The sequence below is a fragment of the Scylla paramamosain genome, unplaced genomic scaffold (genome assembly GCF_035594125.1).
Source record: "Scylla paramamosain isolate STU-SP2022 unplaced genomic scaffold, ASM3559412v1 Contig46, whole genome shotgun sequence".
Classification (NCBI taxonomy): domain Eukaryota; kingdom Metazoa; phylum Arthropoda; class Malacostraca; order Decapoda; family Portunidae; genus Scylla; species Scylla paramamosain.
This window is the reverse complement of record NW_026973711.1, coordinates 197501-220000: the sequence shown is the minus strand read 5'-3', so window position 1 is coordinate 220000 and position 22500 is coordinate 197501. Positions and strand designations below refer to the sequence as shown.

The 22500-nt window shown below is 37.4% G+C and overlaps 1 pseudogene; it reads right to left on the bottom strand.

The window, feature by feature from the left end:
- LOC135098127 (calcium-dependent secretion activator-like) overlaps positions 1-22500 on the bottom strand; it is a 375310-nt pseudogene that overhangs the window by 229050 nt on the left and 123760 nt on the right.

Here is a 22500-nt window from a genome sequence, read left to right as displayed (position 1 = left end):
TTTGTATGATGGTGTGAGGACAACTGTTTCTTAAGAACTAAACACCCAATAATGTTTATTCTTCTTACGTCTGATGCATAATTTCTGATTCATATTTTCACCAGTGTGTTACAGCAAGATATTTAGAACTGGAAATATCCTAAATAATATTTAATACGACTTAAATCAGTAAGAAAATGCAAGTTGAATAAAAGTTACAAAAGTATTACACAGTGCTTTATAAATCAATTTTCCATTCTGACAGTGTAAAGACTCATTTGCACCTCAAGGTTTTTCTTGAAGGAAAACAAATCTATTGCTACACCATCACTGTAGATATAGTTTTCTATGTAGATGTAAATAAGTAAATTTTTCTTATACATCTGTATCTATTCCAATTACATTTCAATATATTAAAAATAAATATTAAATTAAAATTCTGAATATCACAACCTTCATAAACATGGAAAAATTTGTATATACTTAAACAAAAGTGATAATTCAGTTGCCATCTTCTGTTTGTTGACTAGTACACATTAAAACATTAAACAGCTATTCAGCTGGTTGAAAATAAACACTTTTCCCTCTTGTGTGATGTACTATTGTGATGAAGCATGTACACCTCTCAATTCCTATACTCTTCAATTATGGCATCACTTGTAGCATAGCTTTCAGCAGTAAAACACAAGCATGTCAGAAAATTCAATATAATGGGTAGTTTGGGCTGCTTTAAGACAACAGAAGAGAAGTTGCTGCCTCTCAGTCTTGTGATTGACTTCAGTGAAGTCTTGTTGGCAACATGTTGGTTCACCCACTTTCACTTGGGTAAATACCACATTATCTGAAAGGGTTCATTATTCCTAATTTGACAGAACTCTCATCACAACAAGTTTGAATAAAACAGACTTAACTGCAGAGTTTTACAGATGAATCATAAATCTAAACTACAACACAAATACAGATTCAACCTGTTCTTTATTGCTAATGAATACCAGTGCTATGGGAATAAGTTAAAAATAAAAGTGTACCAAATATGTACTCGTATTACAACAGTGTTTAGTCTTAATCTTGTACATGTAGTATTAAGCAATATGCATTAACTGATCCACACAGGCCAACATAGGGATTAGACAAACATGCAAGTGGGGTTACATAAATTTCAGCTGTGTATGAACACTTTTTAATTTTGAGGAATTATTTTTCTTCTATCTCAAAATAACTTTTGTACTTAGTATGAACTTTTAATCTGCAGTTAGGCTGGATGTGAATTATGTCCCTACATAGCACACAGTGGTTTGTGTCTTACGCTTAAAGCAACAATACAAAATACAAATTTAGCTTCTTTTAACCTGTCTTAATGTAGCAGCATGTGAAAGATTCTGGTGAACTGAAAATAAATATAAGTTCTTACAAAGCACATGCAGGATGTCTATCAGTTAATCTAAATGTACACCTTGAAAGTTTTAACTTCATATTTAAATGTAAAAGGCAAAACAAACCTGCTACTTAAAAACATTATATTCTACTTTTCTGTCTATTGCTCAGTCATGCACCAAATGGCTATCAACACGAGGGTACATGCTTCTGTATTATTAACATCACTTGCTAGTCATAATTTTACTTCGGCAAAATCACCTATCTGCTGGGCGGACATTTCCCATGAGAGAGAGAGTGCGTCATGCGCTGCCGGCAGTTGTTTGCTGATCGCCGCGTCGGGCAGACACGGTCATTCTGGGTCATACGGACTCCCAAGTTTTTGCTGTTTTCTTTCAGATAAGGCCACGATACTTGTTACGCAGGTACAGTGCCTTCAACTTCGTTACCCGTTTTTGGGGCGAGTTGTATTATTGGTATATCGGTCTCCACTGACGATGGAACTGTGTGGGAAGCTTACGGCTTTGTTCTCCTTATCGCAGTGCGGCAGCCATGTCGGAGTCTGGTGAAGCGTCCTCTGCCTCTCGATCCCCTTCCCCTCCTGCCCCACGTGCCTTCTGTGGGGCTTCTCCTCTCCCTGGGTCCACTGTTCGCCCTCAAGATGACGACGACAGGCACAGGGATCATTCATCTCGTCGCTTGAGTGGGAGGCATGGTTGCGTGAGATTACGTAACAGTGCTGACGCACGTGGTTCCCGCGGCACTTCTCCTGCTCCTCCCCCTTGGTCAGTTGTGTTGGACGCCTTGGCTGATTTGCGGGGTGAAGTGGAGGCCTTGCAGGCAGACAGACGGCAACTACCACCCCCTACTGGGTCGGCGCAGGTGACTGTGGAGGACAGTACTCTGGGGGGCTGGGGTTTGTCGCCTCCTTGTTCTGCCACTTTTTCTGGTTTCTCGGCCAGGATGAGTGAGGATGAGGCAGTGTCGATGCCTGCCGCCCCTGCTGACAGCACCTTAATTCAGGGCACTAAGGCCTTTGGTCCTTCTGACACGGTGGTTGCTGACATTGACAATAGAGTGGCAGAGATGGTAAACTTTCTCTTTGATAATGGTATGAGAGAGGAGGACTACAAAGCCATGTGTGAGGATGATGTTGTCAAGAGGCCTAATAACTGCCATGCTCTTGCGCCAGTGGAATGCAACCCACAGGTGTTGGAGGCCCTGAAGCTGGATGCCAGGAAGACAGACTTCCGCTTGAAGGAGGTAAATAAGGACATCCTGCGGGCTTCAACCATTATCACCAAATCCTTAGTGGCACTGGATGATTTGGCTGAACAGGAAGGTAACCCCAAGTTGGCACATGAGGTGAGCATGCTAAATGGTGCATTGGCATTGCTAGGCAATGCCAATCACAGGAACAATTTGGCCAGGCGTTTTGTCATGAAACGCGAGATAAACTATAAATATGCTCATCTTTGTTCAGATAAGGTGCCAATTACTCGCTTTCTGTTCGGTGACGATGTGTCCCAGTCTGCCAGACAAATTGAGGAAGCGGAGAAACTGCGGAGTAAGTTCTCGCAGAAAAAGCCTGCCTTTACTAGCAAGTTCGCAGGTAAACGCCCTGGTGGATATTGGAACAAGCCTGCTAGTAGGGGATATTACGCCAGGTTCCAACCCTACGGGCAACAGAGGTACGGCTCCAGGGCTGCCCCACGACTGCCTTCCACTCGTCAGGATGTGGAGCCAAAAAACTCCAAGAGCTGGGGCGGCCGCAGCAGGCAGCCCCAGTAAACTTACAGGCAAGTGCATGTTTTGAAGCTGGCAGACTACACTCTTTCCTGCATGAGTGGCGTAAAATTACCAGTGACCCTGTCATTTTGGATATTGTTCAGCATTGCCACCTTGATATTGATGTCGATAGTGTTCATCCTTTATTTTTTAATGATTTGGAATACAGGTTCAACACTGTGCAACAGGGGATAATTTCTGGAGATCAAAAAACTTTTACAGCTTAAAGTCATTAAAGTCACACACAAACAAACTCAGCAGGTTATCTCTCCTATTTTTTTGCGAGAAAAGAAAAACGGGGAATTTCGCCTGGTTCTTAACTTGGAGAGGTTAAACAAATACATACCATATAAACATTTTAAAATGGAAAATTTTGAACAGGCCATCAGGCTCATCAACCAGGGTGATTTTTTGGCTTCTGTCGATCTCAGGCATGCTTATTATTCTGTTAGGGTTGCAGATGAGCAACAATGATTTTTATGTTTTACATGGCAAGGTGTTATCTATCAATTCACCTGCCTCCCTAATGGCATTTCTGAGGGACCTCGGCTTTTCACCAAACTGATGAAGCCAGTATTTGCTACTTTAAGGCAGGAAGGATACACTATCACCAGCTTTATAGATGACACATTAATTTGCAGTAACTCTTACTCAGGATGTCTTCAGGCGATTCAGGCCACCATTTCTCTGTTGCAGAGGTTAGGCTTTTGTATCAATATGGAGAAGTCTGTTCTCACCCCCACACAATGTATTGAATACCTAGGCAATGTTATTAACACCAAGTTCATGACTGGCTCTTTACCTGAGCGTAGACTAATCAAAATTCGCCAAGGATGTGCAGAACTTTTGTGTAAAGATGTTGCCCCCATTCGAGAGGTGGCCAGGGTGATCGGCCTCATGGTGGCTGCGATCCCAGCAGTGGAGTTAGGTAAACTTCACTACAGGAAGTTGGAGGGGGGAAAAATTGCCGCTTTGAAACAAGAGTATGGTAATTTTGACAGGCCTTTGAATATTACTGCAGACATGAAACTAGACCTTTCCTGGTGGTTAGACAATGTGGACAGACACCACAGACACATTTTTAGGCCAGGTACTGACATCGATTTATTTACTGATGCCTCCAGCCTTGGTTGGGGGGGTCATTTGGGGTGTCAGATTACAAGTGGTACTTGGTCCCTGGATGAAAAGGAGCTTCACATTAACATCCTGGAGATGAAAGCCATTCTATTCTCTTTGCAAGCATTTGAACATGAGCTGGAAGGTAGACATGTTAGAGTTTTTTGTGATAATACCACTGCCATAAACTATGTCAATGAAATGGGAGGCACAAAGTCCAAGTCCTGTAATGATGTTGCTACCCAGATTTGGGATTGTTGTCTGGAACATGACTCATGGGTTACATGCTCGCACATACCGGGGAAGGACCTCTCGCAAGATTAATGACAGACATGAGTGGAAACTCGACTCACACATTTTTACTACCTTGTGTAATGTTTTTGGGACACCGTCCATTGATTTATTTGCCTCAAGGCTTAACAAACAGGTTAATACATTCTGTTCGTGGTTGCCAGATCCGGAGGCTAAATATTTTGATGCTTTTTCCTTGGACTGGTCAAACTTTGATTTGTCTTACATTTTCCCCCCATTCTCATTAATTGCTAGGTGCCTTCAGAAGTTACGTGCGGAGCAAGCACGAGGCTGGATGGTGGTTCCTCTGTGGCCGTCCCAGTGTTGGATGGGCATGCTGCTCCAGTTGCTAATAGACTTCCCACGTTTGATAACGAACAGGAGGAATGTTCTAACACACCCGTCCACAACAGATCCACACCCCATCATGTCCCACACGAGGCTCATGGCATGCCTTCTGTCAGGGAAAACTTGCAGAAACGAGGAGTTTCGCCGGCTGCTGCGGACATCATACTTGCCTCCTGGAAACCAGGTACTGAGAGGCAATACCGCCCACATGTCCAGAGGTGGTCGTTGTTTTGTGGTAGACGGAATGTCGATCCCACTTCTCCAACTGTAGGTCACATTGTAAATTTTTTGACGGAAACCTTTGACAGGGGTGTGGGTTATGAGTGTGTGAACACTGCGAGGGGTGCCCTGTCTTCTCTCGGCATTGTGGTGGCCGGATGCAGGGCAGGAAATCACCCTTTGGTCATCCGATTCATGAGAGGGGTTTTCAATCTTAGAACTCCTCAGCCCAGGTACACTGACACTTGGGACGTCCAACCTGTCTTAGAGCAACTAAGGTCCATGTTCCCCTTACATGCATTAACCCTTAAAGAATTAACGCTAAAATTGGTTATGATGATGGCCTTAACTCAAGCTGCCAGAATTCAAACTTTACAACTACTGTTAATCAGAGACATGCTCATTAATGAACACTCCATTTCAGTACAGTTGGGAGGCACTCTTAAACAATCCAGACCAAATTTTAACATCAACAGGGTCACATTCCATCGTTACCCTAAGGATCCACGATTATGTGTCTGTAGCACTCTCCTGAGGTACATTGATGTGACTAAAGAGCTTAGACAGGATGAGATGCACACTGATGCCAGGCTCCTCATTAGCTTCATAAAACCCCACAAATCAGTTTCCAAAGACACTATTGCCCGTTGGGTCAGGACCATTCTCCACATGTCCGGCATAGACATCTCAAAGTTTTCCGCTGGTAGTGTGCGGCCAGCAGCAGCTTCAAAAGCTGGAGTGGCGGCTGTCCCTGTCGCATGCATTATGGCTAAGGCGGGCTGGTCTAGGGAATCTACCTTTGCAAAATAATATAATAAGAACATTGTGGCTGCTTCTGACCTCTTTCAGGATGCAGTGCTAGAATAAGACATGATTTGGGTTTGTTGCTGCACTCCAGTGTTGCAGTACACGGATATTTTAAGTATTTAGTACCTAGTACCTTAGGTTTACCTTATGATGTGAACCGTTACCATATTTCAACATTGTTTGTAGATTGGATTAAGTTTGGATGCAATGTACCTTATTTTATGCACCAATTGTATGATTGTCTCATGTACAAGATCCTTCCATGGAATAATAGTTATAGTACTGTTTCTTGTGGGGCATTTCCTTTTCCTCTCTACTATTGCATCCTCCCTCGTCATCCACATGGCTTCAAAGCCTCATGGGAAATGTCCGCCCAGCGGATAGGTGATTTTGCCGAGGTAAAATTAACAAAGTACAGGAGACTTACCGTAGGTCAGTTGAAGTGTACTTCTAATTTTTCGAGGCAAATCACCTCTGCTGGTGCGGAGATTTCACATGCCCTCCTCTCCCTCCCTACCTTAAGCTCTACAGGTTACTTAATTTCCTAATTGGTTCATCATGTGGATGTCGAGTCCTTGCTTTAAAGTCTGCCGGCAGCGCGTGACGCACTCTCTCTCTCTCTCATGTGAAATCTCCGCACCAGCAGAGGTGATTTGCCTCGAAAAATTAGAAGTACACTTCAACTGACCTACGGTAAGTCTCGTGTACTTTGTTAGTTGAGAAGAATATTTAGATTCAATTAATCAAAATGCAAATATATTTATAATAAATGTATAAAAGAACTATATCACTTTGTATGTTATTTCTATACAGAAGCCACTGCAAAGAGTCAACTGTCTTGAACAGAAATGGAAATCCACAAAACAATGTAATGAATTAAGTGCAGGAAACAGTCAGTGGTGCAACAATTTGATTATATAACTATTACAGGACAGAATCTATCAATCTTTTCATAAAAAATATACAAATAAAAAAATTGATCATACAACTATTACAGGACAGAATCCATCAATCTTTTCACAAAAAAATATACAAATAAAAAGTCTTCAGTCTACTAACATATCAAAAAAAAAAAAAAAATGTTAACTAGAGATGGACCATTTCACTTTACTATATACTATTTTTGTAGTGAAGTGAAAATATCTAGAATTCACTTAATTGAAACAAGAAATTATAACACAAATTAAAACACATTAAAAGTAATAAATTATGTACAGCAAAGCACCTCCATTGGTACACTTAGCATCAATGATCTGGAGAGCATCAGTGATGGATACTGGAAAGGAAGCCACCAAACTTTAACTTGTAATACCCACATATTGATAATATTAATAAGCATTTCTGGCAAATATAATAAAAGAAAAGTTAATTACATCTGAAATATGCATGAGTGAAATTCTCACATTATGCACCAAATAGCTTTACAATAACAGCTCACACCTGACACCATATTACAGATGATTTCGCACAGATGATGAATTCATGAGCAAATACCATTCTTAATGCAATTATCATCCTTGCCAATGTGAGCAGTGTGATCAAAATGCAGATGACATACACTGATGACAAATATGCTAAAATAACAACAGGACAGGAAAAGGGTACTGTTACAAAGACTATACACATCATTATCACATCCTCAAACTTTATCACATCCTTAGTCAAGTATTTTCTTTACTGAGATGCCTCACTATTCAGGGAAATACATACAATTCTATAAGGTACTGCCTGCCTGGCAGCCAACAACTTTGTAATGTAATAATACACTGTTGGTCTCAAATGTAAACATTGCCAAATCCAATCCTGCACAACACAGAAGCCTAACCATCTAAATGCTTATTCAAAATAAACAATACATACAATGGATTAAACTAAAACTAAAGTAATTGCTTCTCAATTTTAATTTAAATTGCACTGATTGTTCTAGCATGCACTGAAATACATTATAGTACCTATGGGGTAATGCATCCCATGCCTCACAGCTGAGACCAAAGCTGTCAACCAGCACAACTATTTGAACACAAAAATGAAATATAAATAATAACTAAAAGTGTAATAAAAACAAACTATGTAATTCTTATATATAGCATCTGTTAATCAAATATTATTTAAGGTGATTTTTCAAGCTTAAGTATCCTCAAACTTCACATAATTTTGTTAGCTTGCTTATGATGAACAGTTGCAGAGGAAGATCAAGTGCTCTTGAAAGGCACTGGATCATTTATAACATCCCTGATGAATGTTTTCACCTTTTAAATGAGAGGACTAGATATGGAATGTCTTCTGTGTTTGGGGGAGAATTGGCAATGAAGCTTGCCTACAGAAAGCAAAAGCAGCTTTGTGACCATCACTCCCAGCAGGAGAAATTCAGGATGTTTAGGTTATCAAAACTATTTTGTTTTTGTGTTCACATACCAAACCTTCCAAGCCACCACTAAACATCAAGCACTAGTTTGGACAATATAATTTTAGTTACTACTAATATCACATTTCAAAAGTGACTTTTAAGTTAGAAAACTCTGGAACAATATATCACATTATAAGACGACCTGTAATAAACACAAATACACATATACACGCAGCCACACACTTTTACACACACACACACACACACACACACACACACACACACACACACACACACACATTCTTTTATCTTGAAATTTTACAATATAGCATATACATATTCAAATAGTACACAAAAAAACATGCACACAATTAAGACAAAGCCCATTCCAAGCTGTCTATAATAAATTGCACGTACATAATTTCTTCTATAATACTGCACGACGCAACAAACATGTTCCCATGAGTGCTAGCCATCTACAAGTTTAACATACACCATCCCATAAGCAATGAGGCATGTGAATGCCACTTCATTCTTAGAAAAACAAACAAATACGTAAGAAAAATACACACACATAAAAAGCAACTTTAACATATGATGGTCATTACTTTGGCTGATGATATTGCCGATTTATCTACTTGAGGGAGGAAATACTGGCATACTGGTTGAAATGGCTTATTGCTGAACTAACACATGTAAGAAATTTTAGACAGGTTTGACTAAAACACACAAGGAATTTTAAAACTAAGTCGCTCAAAAAGGAACTCAGCAGTGATCAATCAGCATGATCAAAAGTACAAAATTGCACAGTTGAGAGGCAGGATTAGAGAAAGACTACATGATGACAGAAAAACATCACTCATTAATATACACTAATATCAACACTGGCAAACAGAACAGATAGACAATGCTATGTCAAAATTACTGGGAAAACCTTCCACCACAATGGATAAAGTAAAGAGAAGACAAAATGCTAAGAAAAGATCTTGTGATTAATTATTTCAGAAGAGGTGAAGTTGAACAAAGATTTCAAATTCAAGTTACTTAACATGAAACTAACAAAATTAATAAAATCATAAAAAACAAAATGAAGAAGCCCTCTAATTTTGCAACTAATAATTGGTAAAATAAACTGAAGAAAACTGCTAAACCAAATGCTAGATTTAATAAGAGAAATTAAATAATTCTGAGGTAGAATCATCTACTTAAATCAATGCAAAGTTTTCTTCCATCATTTGAGCCATTAAAGCACTGGAGAGTTCTTTCAGCTATACTGGTAAGCCTACTATGGCCTAGAGCTAAGGAAAACTTTAAAGTAATATCAGTGAAAGGAACCTCCAAATGGAAACTGAAAATCCACAAAGTCCAGGAGTTTCATTATTTTGTTGACTACACAAGAAAAGCTTGACATGGAAAGGATGAAATCTGAATAAGAAAAGGTGCATAACATCTTCCTCTCCCCAACTGCCAATGCTTTGCTTTGGGAATCCCATAACTGTTTGTTTTCTCTAGTCCATTCAGGTGTACAAATGGTCATCAATTATGCCCTACACTTTCTCCAAAACAGTCAGAGGTCATAAATATATATAAAAATATCATGCTTATTTCTTTTTTTCATATCTTTGCCTGCACATTCATCTGGGCATGAGATAAACTATCTATAGTCTTGTCACAAAAACACATGCATGGGACCACATGAGTGTGACTTTATTTCTTGTAAACCTCAACTAGGTAAAAGCACACACAAAAAAGTAGGGTTGTTGTTTTTTTTACTTCAGATGACCACATATACATGAACAGAAGGAGAGCTAACCTTTCATTCCTACAGAGCTACAAGGTCATAACTCCTCACCTTATGTCCTGTACATAAAGTGGTGACCTGCTCTCATGAATTATTTAAATAGTTTTAAGACTTCATCTTTAATGGCATTTGTTCATTACAGTGTATATTGAAATACATGTACATCATTAGAACACTGCGCCAGCACAGATGACAGTCCTGCACATCACATGTGCCCTGAAGGCGAAGAAACTTGGTGTTTCTATAATAAACTAATTCATGAGAATAAAGAAGTGCCTGCTGGTATGCATAATAAGAAAATTCGCCACCCCATAAGGAAAGACGTAAAGGAGGAGCTGTTGCAAGTGTATAAAAGATTTTGCGCGGACGAACTCCTGTCAAGGTGCAGTGGCTTCACGCAAAATGCAAATGAGAGCCTGAATGGAGTCATGTGGTCAATGGCACCTAAGATCAGATTCTTTCATAGTGTTAGAATGCAATATCTTATTGGAAAAGCAATAACATGTTTCAACTTTGGGTACACAAGGACTCTCCACGAAAGGCTTGGACCTGTCGGCAAAGAAATTGCCAAGAAACGTGACAGGAGAAGTACTTCTAAGTACCTGATAAGACAACAACAAAAAGAAGAAAGAAGAAGAAAGAAATCAAAAGATATGAGAAAGGAAGAGAGCCTCAGAGCAAGGGAAGGTACAAGTTATGAAGCTGGAGGATTCTAAGTTGTAACTTTTTTGGGTAGAAATAGCTGAGGAGGAGAGGGAAGAGGCCCATCCCTGGTAAAAATAAACCCCTCTCCAAGGAAACAGCTACTTCGAAAAGCCCCCAGGGGTGAGACGAGTAAAACTTGTCGGTAAAGGCCAAAATAAAATAAAATATTATATATTATAATAAACGCGTCTGCTCATCTCTCTCTCTCTCTCTCTCTCTCTCTCTCTTTGTGTGTGTGTGTGTGTGTGTGTAATCTGACCCACCCCCATGGTAAACCTTTGGTGTTCACACACACACCTCACTTGTGCGGTGTGTGTGTGTGTGTGTGTGTGTGTGTGTGTGTGTGTGTGTGTGTGTGTGTGTGTGTGTGTGTGTGTACAATTTTTTTTTTTTATTTTTTTATTTATTTATTTATTTTTTTTATAACTCAGGGGAGTTCTCCCGGAGCTCATTTGGTGGTGGTGGTGGTGGTGATGGTGGACCGTCCACCATCACATATCTATCGGTCTTTATTATAAAATAGCCTTGGAGGCCTAATCGCCTCCTCCTTTCATTCATTGCCTTCATCGTTCGTATCATCTGTTTGAGTCTTTCTTGATCCATGCTGAACTGAAAAATTGTAAAATAGAGCGCTATAATTTTTATCCAATATTTGCAAACTTATACTCCATATGAATTATTGAACTGAAAAATTGTAAAATAGAGCGCTATAATTTTTATCCAATATTTGCAAACTTATACTCCATATGAATTATTAGCAGAAACACATCCTACCAGAGGGATGTCTCGATAGAGTCTGAACACATGTGGCCGAGGCGTCGTAGTACCTACAGGTCACGTACAGGTTCTTGGCAGGAAACTGACAGGTCTACAACGCGCTAGCCTGACAGCTAGTATACCCATCCGCGTGGCGAGCACGTGGTCTCGGGGAAATATTACCTTTCTTTCCCTCAGCGCACACACACACAACATAGGCCTACTCAGTGTGTGTGTGTGTGTGTGTGTGTGTGTGTGTGTGTGTGTGTGTGTGTGTGTGTGTGTGTGTGTGTGTGTGTGTGTAAGCACGTATTTTATTTATTTATTTTTTTTTATAATTCATATAGTGTATAATTTTATTTCTATAGACCACCATTACCAATTCACGTTTTCTATAATCTACATACTCAAGAAAGAGTACTAGAAAATGGGACACTAAAGTAATTTGCCATTCAAGCTGTGTAACTCAAAAAATTTTTTATTTGTGATTTTCTGAAAACACGTTTTTCCCACTTTCTTGGCCAATATCTCCTGTAATTTCTGCAATACAGAACTAACACTTCACACATGTTTTACATGCATATATATGTATAAAAGTATGTAGCGATTTTGGACAATAAATAAATCTGCTGCTTCTGAAAAAATCACGAATGAGGATGAAATTTTATACTTTTTTTCCAAGTGGCATTTTCAACATATTTCGGAGTGATAGGAGAAATTCCAGAACATAGTTTCATTGCTGAATGTCTTCAGAATACGCTGAAATAAATATCTCATAAAAAAAAAAAATCTACGATTTTAAATTGAATTTTATATGACCGCATATAAAACAAATAAAATATATACTATCTATGACCCAATAGTTATGAAACTTGGTCAGAATATGTAAATGCTCATGAGAAACACAATGGTTATAAGACTTTAGCTCTAAGTACAACCTTGGAAAAATTGGAGTCATCTGTGTGGTCCCCCGTTAATCTATTTTACTACAATTCCTATTGGGAAAATCACTTAATTTTTCAATGTTTCAGGTTTTGAACCGAATTCAGGAATTAAGTTTGAAAACTGAGGTTACACTGTATATATATATATATATATATATATATATATATATATATATATATACAAAAGTGCCATGTAATGGAGATGGGAAGAAGTAAAAGGAGACCTTCATGGGAGTATAAGATGGGAGGAATCACAATACGAAAGAGCAAAGAAGAAAAAGACTTGGGAGTAATAATTCAAGACACGCTATCACCAGAAAAACACATCAATGGAATATTTGGCTCTACATATAATTTGCTAGCAAATATCAGGATGGCATTTAATTACCTAGACAAAGAAATGATGAAGAAAATCATAACACACATGATACGCCCCAAACTGGAATACGCAGCAGTGGTATGGTCTCCACACAAGAAGAAAGATATAAGGAATTTGGAAAGAATACAAAGAACAGCTACGAAAATGATACCTGAATTGGAAGACCTAAGTTACGAGGAAAGACTGGAAGAAATTGGATTACCAACACTGCAAGAAAGAAGGGAAAGAGGAGACCTGATAACAATGTTCAAATTAGTAAATGGCATGGAGAAGATAGACAGAGATGACCTAGTTGTAAAAGTGGAGGAAGGAGATAGACGTACAAGGGGACATATGAAGAAATTAAAGAAGAGTCATTGTTTGGGAGATATTAAGAAATACAGCTTCCCGCATCGAACGGTTGAAATATGGAATAACTTAAAAGAAGAGGTGGTTGCGGCAAAGAGTGTGCACATGTTTAAAGAGAAATTGGACAAATTCGGGTATAGAGACGGGACTAATTGAGCTTTGGCTCGGACCCTGTACTATACAACTAGGTAAACTAGGTAAATACACACACACACACACACACACACACACACACACACATGCACACACAAAAAAAAAAAAAAATGAATGCATAAACACACTCAAAGTTTTAGTTTGAATTAAATTTAAAGCTAAAGATAATTAAAAGCTAAATTTACATGGCAAGCCTTCTGACAAATATAAAATTTAATGGAATGGTGCACAAAATTCAGTTTTACATAAGCCATGATCAAGAATATGCACTATCCTTTACTCTTATGTACATGTCAGGTTTACAAATGCAAAAAACAGCACAGTCCATCAATACCCTATGCTAATGGACTGTACTGCAGAAGTGAATTAATTAATGTCAAGATGATGCCTTAGGTATGGTCTTCAATGCGGCCTTTGGTGAGGTCAAGACTCATGGGTATAGCCACCCTAGCATCCTTTGCCAAAGATTCCACACAGCACAATGCACAGCACCACACTTCTACAGTAAAAATAATATGTCTTCAGTTTTTATGGCACATAAAAAAAAAAAAAATAAATAAATAAAATAAGTAAATAAAAAGTTAAACTGCATACTTTCAAATTGATTTTACAAAGTTATCTATCAGAAATGCCCTGCATTATACACTAAAGGCTCTATGACCATGACCATTTAGATATCATCAGAGTCGTATCTTAAATTTTATATATATATGAGGCCCCCCGCGGCAGAAGAGTACTAAGCGCCATCGGGAGCAAAATGGCGTTTTTTGCCTCATCAGGTGCTCCAAGGCTTAATGCGCATTTTGGTGTAGATAGTATACTTTTTCCACCATGTTAACAAGGTTCAATTTCCCGTTGTTTGCAAAGTATTTTTTTCCTTAGCGACTAGGTGTTGACTCGGTGTTGGAAGTCGCCCGTGCAGAAGCGTACTATCTCCATCCAGCCAATGAGAGACCGCGGAGTGCTGTGACGTCAGAGCGCTGAGCCAATGAGAGCGCCGTATCTTCTCCCGCCTCAGCCCCGCTCTGCCTCAATCTAGTTGCACTCATGCCCCAAAATGCCCATCCATTCTACCGGTCTATCATCGACGCCCAAGCAGGTGATGTCAATAGCACTCAAGATGATGGTGAACACGACAACTTGGATGAACTGTTGGAGTACGAATCGTAAAGGCATTGAGGGGTGGGGGGGAGGGGGGAAGTGTGTAATAAACAATGAAAGTTAGTGATACCTGTAATAAAAAAAGGGAAAGTTAGTGTTACCTCAGGATTGTGTGAAGTGAGAAGTGCAAGATACCAAGACACCAATATCATTGAACATAGCTGAGTAAAAACTAAAAAAAAAAAAAAAATACGAATCAATAATGGAAATGTTTATTTTTTTCCAGATGATGATTTTTTTATTTCCTCTGTTTTAATGTCATGTTATAGGTGTGTTTCAGGGCTTTAATTTGGTGTATATAACTTTACTCTAGCTTTACTGTACGGCTATTGACATTTTCGTAAAAGTTACAAAACTTTGACCTTCATTTCTGGCGAATATTGATTTTGGTACTTAGTACTCTTCTGCCACGGGGGGCCTCATATATATATATATATATATATATATATATATATATATATATATATATATATATATATATATATATATATATATATATATATATATATATATATATATATACATATATGACTTACAACAATAAAAGATTTATTGTGTTCTATATTTTCCCTGTGGCTTTTTTGTTTAGTGTAGTGGGGAGCATGGATCTTAAAAAAGCTATCATAAAAATGTATTTTGTGAAAGGATTTGGAGACTTGGATAGAAATTGGAGACTTGAGCATATGCATTCATTGTATCGAATAAAAAAAAAAATTGTAGGAATTAAGGATTTCAATACAAAATCCTGACAATATCAAATGAAAAACTACATTGTCCATGAGGGACCTTCATCATTAGCCCATAAAATGTCTAGGAACACATCCTACTGGCTGATGTATAATACTACACCATGAAGTTTGCAAGGCAATGATGGAATTACCATTCATAATTCAATTCAACTATCAGTAGTAAGTGAAGCTGGTGAGAGGATCACTTACAGGGGAAATGCCAAGACTTGCTAAAATTAATGTTAATTCAACAAGGAAAAATATCTGCAAAGGAGAAAAGATATGAACTGAATGGAAATACCCCATGCAACAATATAAAATGCATGTGCAGCATCAAATCCAAATAACAAAAAACATTTATGGTATTTAAGATACATAATGTTAAATAAGTTTTTTATAAATAATGTACAAAATTAATATAATTTCAAGTAATGGTAGTAATAGTAGTGATCATAGTAAGAGTAGTAGTAGTAGTAGTAGTAGTAGTGTAGTAGTAGTAGTAGTAGTAGTAGTAGTAGTAGTAGTAGTAGTAGTAGTAGTTGTTGTTGTTGTTGTTGTTGTAATAGTAATAGTAGTATTAGCATTAATAGTAGTAGTAATAGAAATAGTAGTAGTAGCAGCAGCAGCAGCAGCAGTGATGGTAGTAGTAGTAGTAGTAGTAGTAGTAGTAGTAGTAGTAGTAGTATGATGCAAAGTACAGGATACTAAGACAATATCATAGTTTCAGCTAAATGGTTAACGACACAACTGGATAGAAACAGGGTATTGAAACATGGACTAGAAATTTTAAAAATATACCAAAAGGCTGCTACGTTTGCAATAAGGGAGGGGCAGCCTATCGTGGCGAAGATCCCTACAAGAAACTCTAGCACGGGGGGCAGAATTTTGGGAGCCCATCTGAAAATGAGAAGTTTGAACAAAAGCAATCTGTTGACTCCCCCAAAAAAAGATTCCCACTGGTGATCATTTTCTAGTTTTTTTTATATATATATTTTTCCATTTCTTATAAAAGGCTCAATGTAGAAGTTTTAACTGTATATACATAGTATGATGATATTACTTACTCTAGAAAATGTCAACATGTCATGGAAATTGTCCGTGACTAATCTGCTGAAAATTCATGCTTACGTAAATATGTTTAAATCTGTGTATTGAGTGGGTATGTGTTATATATATATATATATATATATATATATATATATATATATATATATATATATATATATATATATATATATATATATATATATATATATATATATATATATATATATACACACAACACACACACACACACAACACACACACACACACACACACAAATGTTTTCCCTCTCCGCCAAAAACAAGAATCAGTGGGAGGAGGTTGGTAGTGACAAAATTAAAAGCTACAGATGGTCTTTTCACTGCAATCTAACTAAATGGAGTTGAATTAAAATAAAAAGACACAGGCCTCTGCACACCAACCATATTTGATTAAGAGGGAATCAAGTGAAAACATGATAAATTATTTTGGTTAAAGCTATACTGTATGTTTGCATATATATATATATATATATATATATATATATATATATATATATATATATATATATATATATATATATATACCCACAGTTGGCTCAAAGTTTAATTAAAATGCAATATGTAACAGGATAATAAAAACTGGATAATGTCAAAGCATGCATAACTTCCTGTTGAAACTCTCCCTTGCAAAAAATATTTTAGAATTCTAAAAATGGGTAACTATATAAAAGTTTCTGAAGTTCTAAAGTAAACAGAAAAAACTGTGAGAATGAGATAAATGCATTTTACAAACCAAATAATACAAGAGCACAATAAAATATGCTTTTGAAAATAAGCAGTGTTCAAAATACTCTAAGAAAATGCTATGATGTGGTAAAAGCACATAACAAAATTAATTATACTATCAACAAAAATCATGTAAGCATAAAAAATAGACAATACAGTCTATGGTGGAGGCACACAGCTCTACGTTCATGGGGAAATAGCAAAGGCAAGTGGATGTGAATATCAGCACTCATCTTCCACTAGAGGCCAAAGGCAGAATAGACATAATGCCTGAAAAAATAAAATAGAAAGAAAAAGAACAGAGAGAGGGAAAAAGAGCACAGAGGGTCAGAGACTTACCTATGATTGTACTTTCTGAGTTTTTGTAACCCATATTTGCCTTCCTGTGAACATTTTGAAACAGGAAGACTCTCTAGGTTGGCCATCAAGAGGTTTATTGAAGTCTTAAGCTCCTCCAGATAAAGGGACTCCATTTCTTTCACCACAAACTTGGGCATCAGCTTGCGATTCTGGAAAGTCATGTTTATGTTTAAGTTCTTGGATATCTCTCTCTCTCTCTCATATATATATATATATATATATATATATATATATATATATATATATATATATATATATATATATATATATATATATATATATATATATTGGAACTCGGTTACCGAACATCTCCCTTTTCAAACAACTCAGTTTTTTTAACAAAAATTTTAACTCATAATTGCTTTGGTTACTGTACCATGATTCAGTTTTTGAACAAAGTTACATGATTTTAAATACTACAAGACAGCAAAAGTGACCATTTGTTAATAATTTATAGTTTCTATAAAAATTTCCTTTGTTTTTATATATTTGGAGGAGAGACACAGAAGGTAAGACAGTATGAATTACTGTCTTTGAAGATGTTGAAGAACCTCAATGTAAACAAACAACTTTTGGCACTCAGGAGTAATCCCATGCCTCCTGTGGGTATCTCTATGACCCACAATGCCATAAGTACTGCACAACTGCACTTTCCCAGTAGCTTTTCCCAGCAGCAAGATGTCTAAGTGTTATGATCACCTCAATTTTGGCAGTAAGTGAATTGCTCCTCTCTGTGTCACTCTGTAAGGCTTCCCTCACTAGATCAGTGACAAAGAGAATGCCTGCTTGGTCTAAACAATATCTTTTGATGAGTTCAGTTTCACTAAATTCTTTCAATACATCCTTTCTGATTAAAAAAAACATTCTAAGTAGAAAGAACAAATGAGGGAGGAAGATGATAAACACAAAAGGAGGTACCAGGAAGCTATTGCCACCCTTACAGATAAGAGACGAGACATGACCACCGAGGAGAACAAGATGTGGTGAGTCGTCACAAGACTAATAAAGCTGGAGATTAGCACCAGATTACACGAAGAGATACCCAGGTGGCTATCACTGAATTAGTATACGAGGGAAGCATAGGTCACTGTTAGCAGATGACATGGACAACATGGACAGCTGGCACACCATAGGAAATGCTGCCTCCTTGCTCTGATTAGATGTGATTACCAGAGTTACTTGAGAATGAACCTTATTGAAACTTGAGGGAAAATAAACTGTATGATCAAAATATGGGAATATAAATATAGTTACTTGACAGTGAACCTTACAGAGTATAGGAAAATGAACCATATGATCAAAGAATGAGAAAATAAATATAGTTACTCGAAAATTAACCTTATTGAAAGTTACAGGAAAATGAACTGCATGACAGAAGTATTGGAAAATAAATCTTATAGCAATGGAAGCCTTGTTGGGGCAAAGGGTCGCTCTAACATCATGTGTTTACAGTAAAATCCCTCTCATCCGGCATTCGAGTATCCGGCAGCTTCAAGTATCCGGCACATTTTTCCCAGAGCCTTAAAATCAATAAAAAATCAATGTGTACTCATAAAATCAATTAAAATTCCCGCGCGAGGCATACTTTGTCCCCTCGCCACCAGAGCGCACTGCTTCGCGCCAGCCGCAGCCCACTGCACTGTGTTTACTCAGTGACTGTCCCGCGTGTGCACTGTTTATCGCCTGACATCTTCATCATGCCTAAAGTTGTAGAAAAGAGGAAGTGTGTTGTGCTTACACTTAAGCAGCTGATCAGATCAGCTGCTGATTAAGATCAGCTGATCTTTGTTATGGTAAGATGCGTGAGTGTAGGGTGGTGATTGTGGACGTAATTTCACTTCTATTCAAGTATCCGGCAGTATTCAAGTATCCGGCATGTTGGCGGTCCCGCTGATGCCGGATAAGAGGGATTTTACTGAATTATGAGGTGTAGGAGACAGGAATAGACAGAAGCAGACAGAGAAACAAGCTAGACAGAGCTGTCAGACCAGAGAGGGTCAAGATTGGCAAGCCACCAGTCACAGTACCAAGTAAGTAGAGCCAGACAGTTGTAATGCAGTCAGAATAAGATGTTGGTGTTATATATTGACAGAGAGGGATTGGGTAGGTGTAAGATGGGTTCCTCATTAAATATTAGTTGTGAGATTTGTGTAGAATCTGATTTATCATTGAGTATTAAATATGTGAAGTGATTTGAATTGGAAGTGTAATGTGAAGTGTTGAAGATATTTAATGGAATTTATTTCAAGAGAGATTAAACAATTTTTGTAGTTTTTTGTTGTTGTTGGAAGTCGTGTATGATCATCTGAGTGTAAATATATGTAAATAATACAAGTTAAGTAAAAATTATAAAACAAAGCATTCCCTTGAACCCACAAAAGCTAGTCTTACAGATTAGGGACACAGCAAAATTGTGCAACATAGGAGCACAATATAATATATATATATATATATATATATATATATATATATATATATATATATATATATATATATATATATATATATATATATATATATATGTACACACACACACACACACACATGTATATATTGTTATGACCAGATCCAGCTCCTCTCCCAGTTGCCACTCCTTTGGGTCAACTTCTCCCTAAAGTACCTTTCTTGTAGCCTAGTGCAGGGCACAAACAATATGAATCCAGGCAATTGGCTGGTTACAAACAGCTATCAAGCCAACAGGGAACGAAGTATACACTGCCAGCTTCTCCCAATAACTGCAAAAAGACTCATCGAGTCACGTTCTAGGGAGCTCAGGCAGCGAAGACACCACAATATGAGGGTATGATACCCTGAGGACTATCTCCCATGTGACTAACCACCCACTGCCCAAAAGGATATTATATCACTATAAGCCTGAGATCAACTTGTCTTCAGTCCCTCTGATGACAGGCTCAAACTTCCTTAAAACTGGAGAGCCTGGAGAAAGAGATGGTTGAACATAGACCTCCACATGAACTAGTTCTCTGGCAAAGACAAGGACACTAAGGACACATACAGTAACATTTAACAAACACAAGGACACTCAAAACACAGGGATTTCATTAAAAGGGGAGAGGACAGGTGCATGTTCATTTCACATTGGACACCAGGACAAACTAGAACTGCGCATGGAACCAATACTCACACACACATGAGTGGCAAGACACAGGGCAAATGATGCCCTTCCAAATAATATTTAGAGCCGCCCAGATCACAGCCTCCTGTAGGGCCAAATAACAACAAGTAGAGTGAGGCATAACACTATCATCTCCCATAGGTACTTTACAATTATGCCCCCTGTAATATTGCCTTAACACACCTGAAATGACTAGCTCTAACTGTATGCCCTTTGCTTCTGCATGTCAGCTCACCACTGACTGGTGGGAGTGCATTGGTAGGAAGAGAGAAGACAAGGAATGGGCAGGGATTTCCCATGAGAGAGAAGGTACAGAGTATGGGGAGAGAAGTGAGAGGAGAATGGTTGGGGATGAGAAACCTGGCCCACTCTGCATGCTATACTCAAAACTCACAGCACTTATGCTTAGTTTAAAACAAAGGCTAAGTTATAAAAATTACTGTGTTCATTTGGGGGCTTGTGAAATTTTATTACCTTATAAGGGAGGGCAACTCTTCTATTCATTATTTATCAACTACAGTTCTTGAGGATAAGAGGAAGTAAATGCAATTTTAAGGGGATTAAGTTCGGGTGGGTAACGCACAATTTTATAAAAATTATACATGGAACAGACATGAATTATTGCACACTGCCCACTCACTTTTTCCCTCTCTCTTTCTTTTCTCTCTATCTCTTCTTTCCATTCTTTCTCTCCTGCTTTCTCTTTCTTATATCTACTTCTATACTCTGTATAGTACTACTCATAATGATATATATGAGGAGCTGCTCAGGGAAATGCCCCAATGTGCCGCATCTAAAAATTATCAGAAAACAGTTTTAGTTTTCATAAAAATAACTGTTAATTATGTAGATTCTGAGATACTGGTATCATTTTCATTTCTTAAATGAAGCTTGATATGCATACTTTTGTTTCTGTAAACAATACAGTGATTGTACTTTTTGATTATCTTTGTAAATTAATTGTATTAGTATTGTAATAAAATACAATAAAGTTACTCAAAGCATTTCTTTTATTGTGATTCTGATCAGCTATGTAAACTAATTGCATTAATATTGTAATAAAATATAAAATTATTTCAAATAATTTTTTATTGTACTTTTTAATTAACTTTGTAAATTTATTGTATTAAAATTGTAATAAAATATGATGGAAAGTTATTCCAAGTAATTTTTATAAGTTATTGCCAAATTTTGAGTGCATTTTTTGTGGGGTGACAAACACAATCATGATGGACACCAACACATATGTTTACATTCACTTATAAAAAGTAGAAACAAAAAAATTACATATAAGCACAATAATTTTGCATTCTAAAAAAATACCTCTAGCAGCATCACAAGCAAGGGAAGTGGGGACAGAGCTGAGATACACATTGAGTGGCTGAGAGCAGTGCACAGTCTGCTGACTGGTGCTAGCTAGCTAGTATTTACAGTACACTGGACCCATTCTATTATGACTTTCTTTAGGTAAGTCATCACCAGATATCTAAGTTTAAGTGCCTAAGGTTCTTTGTAGGAACTTTCAACTATGCTCCTAGATAAGCAGATTTCAGTATCCATACCTATAAAGTTAGAAATAGTGATTTCTATGATACACACACACACACACACACATACACACAAGCAAAAAATATTCATGAATTTAAAGTTAAGCTGAATGCTTATAGATATGGAGACAGGACAGCATGAGCATAGCTCTTTTCCTGTAAAACAAAACTAGGTAAATAAATATATATATATATATATATATATATATATATATATATATATATATATATATATATATATATATATATATATATACTCGTATGACAGATGCTCCCACAGCCAAAATGGCTCCTTCACAACATCTCCAGCTCAAATTATTTATACAAAAAGGATGTATTGAATAAACTTAGTGACACAGAACTCATCAAAAGATACTGTTTAGACTGATCTAGTGAGGCAAG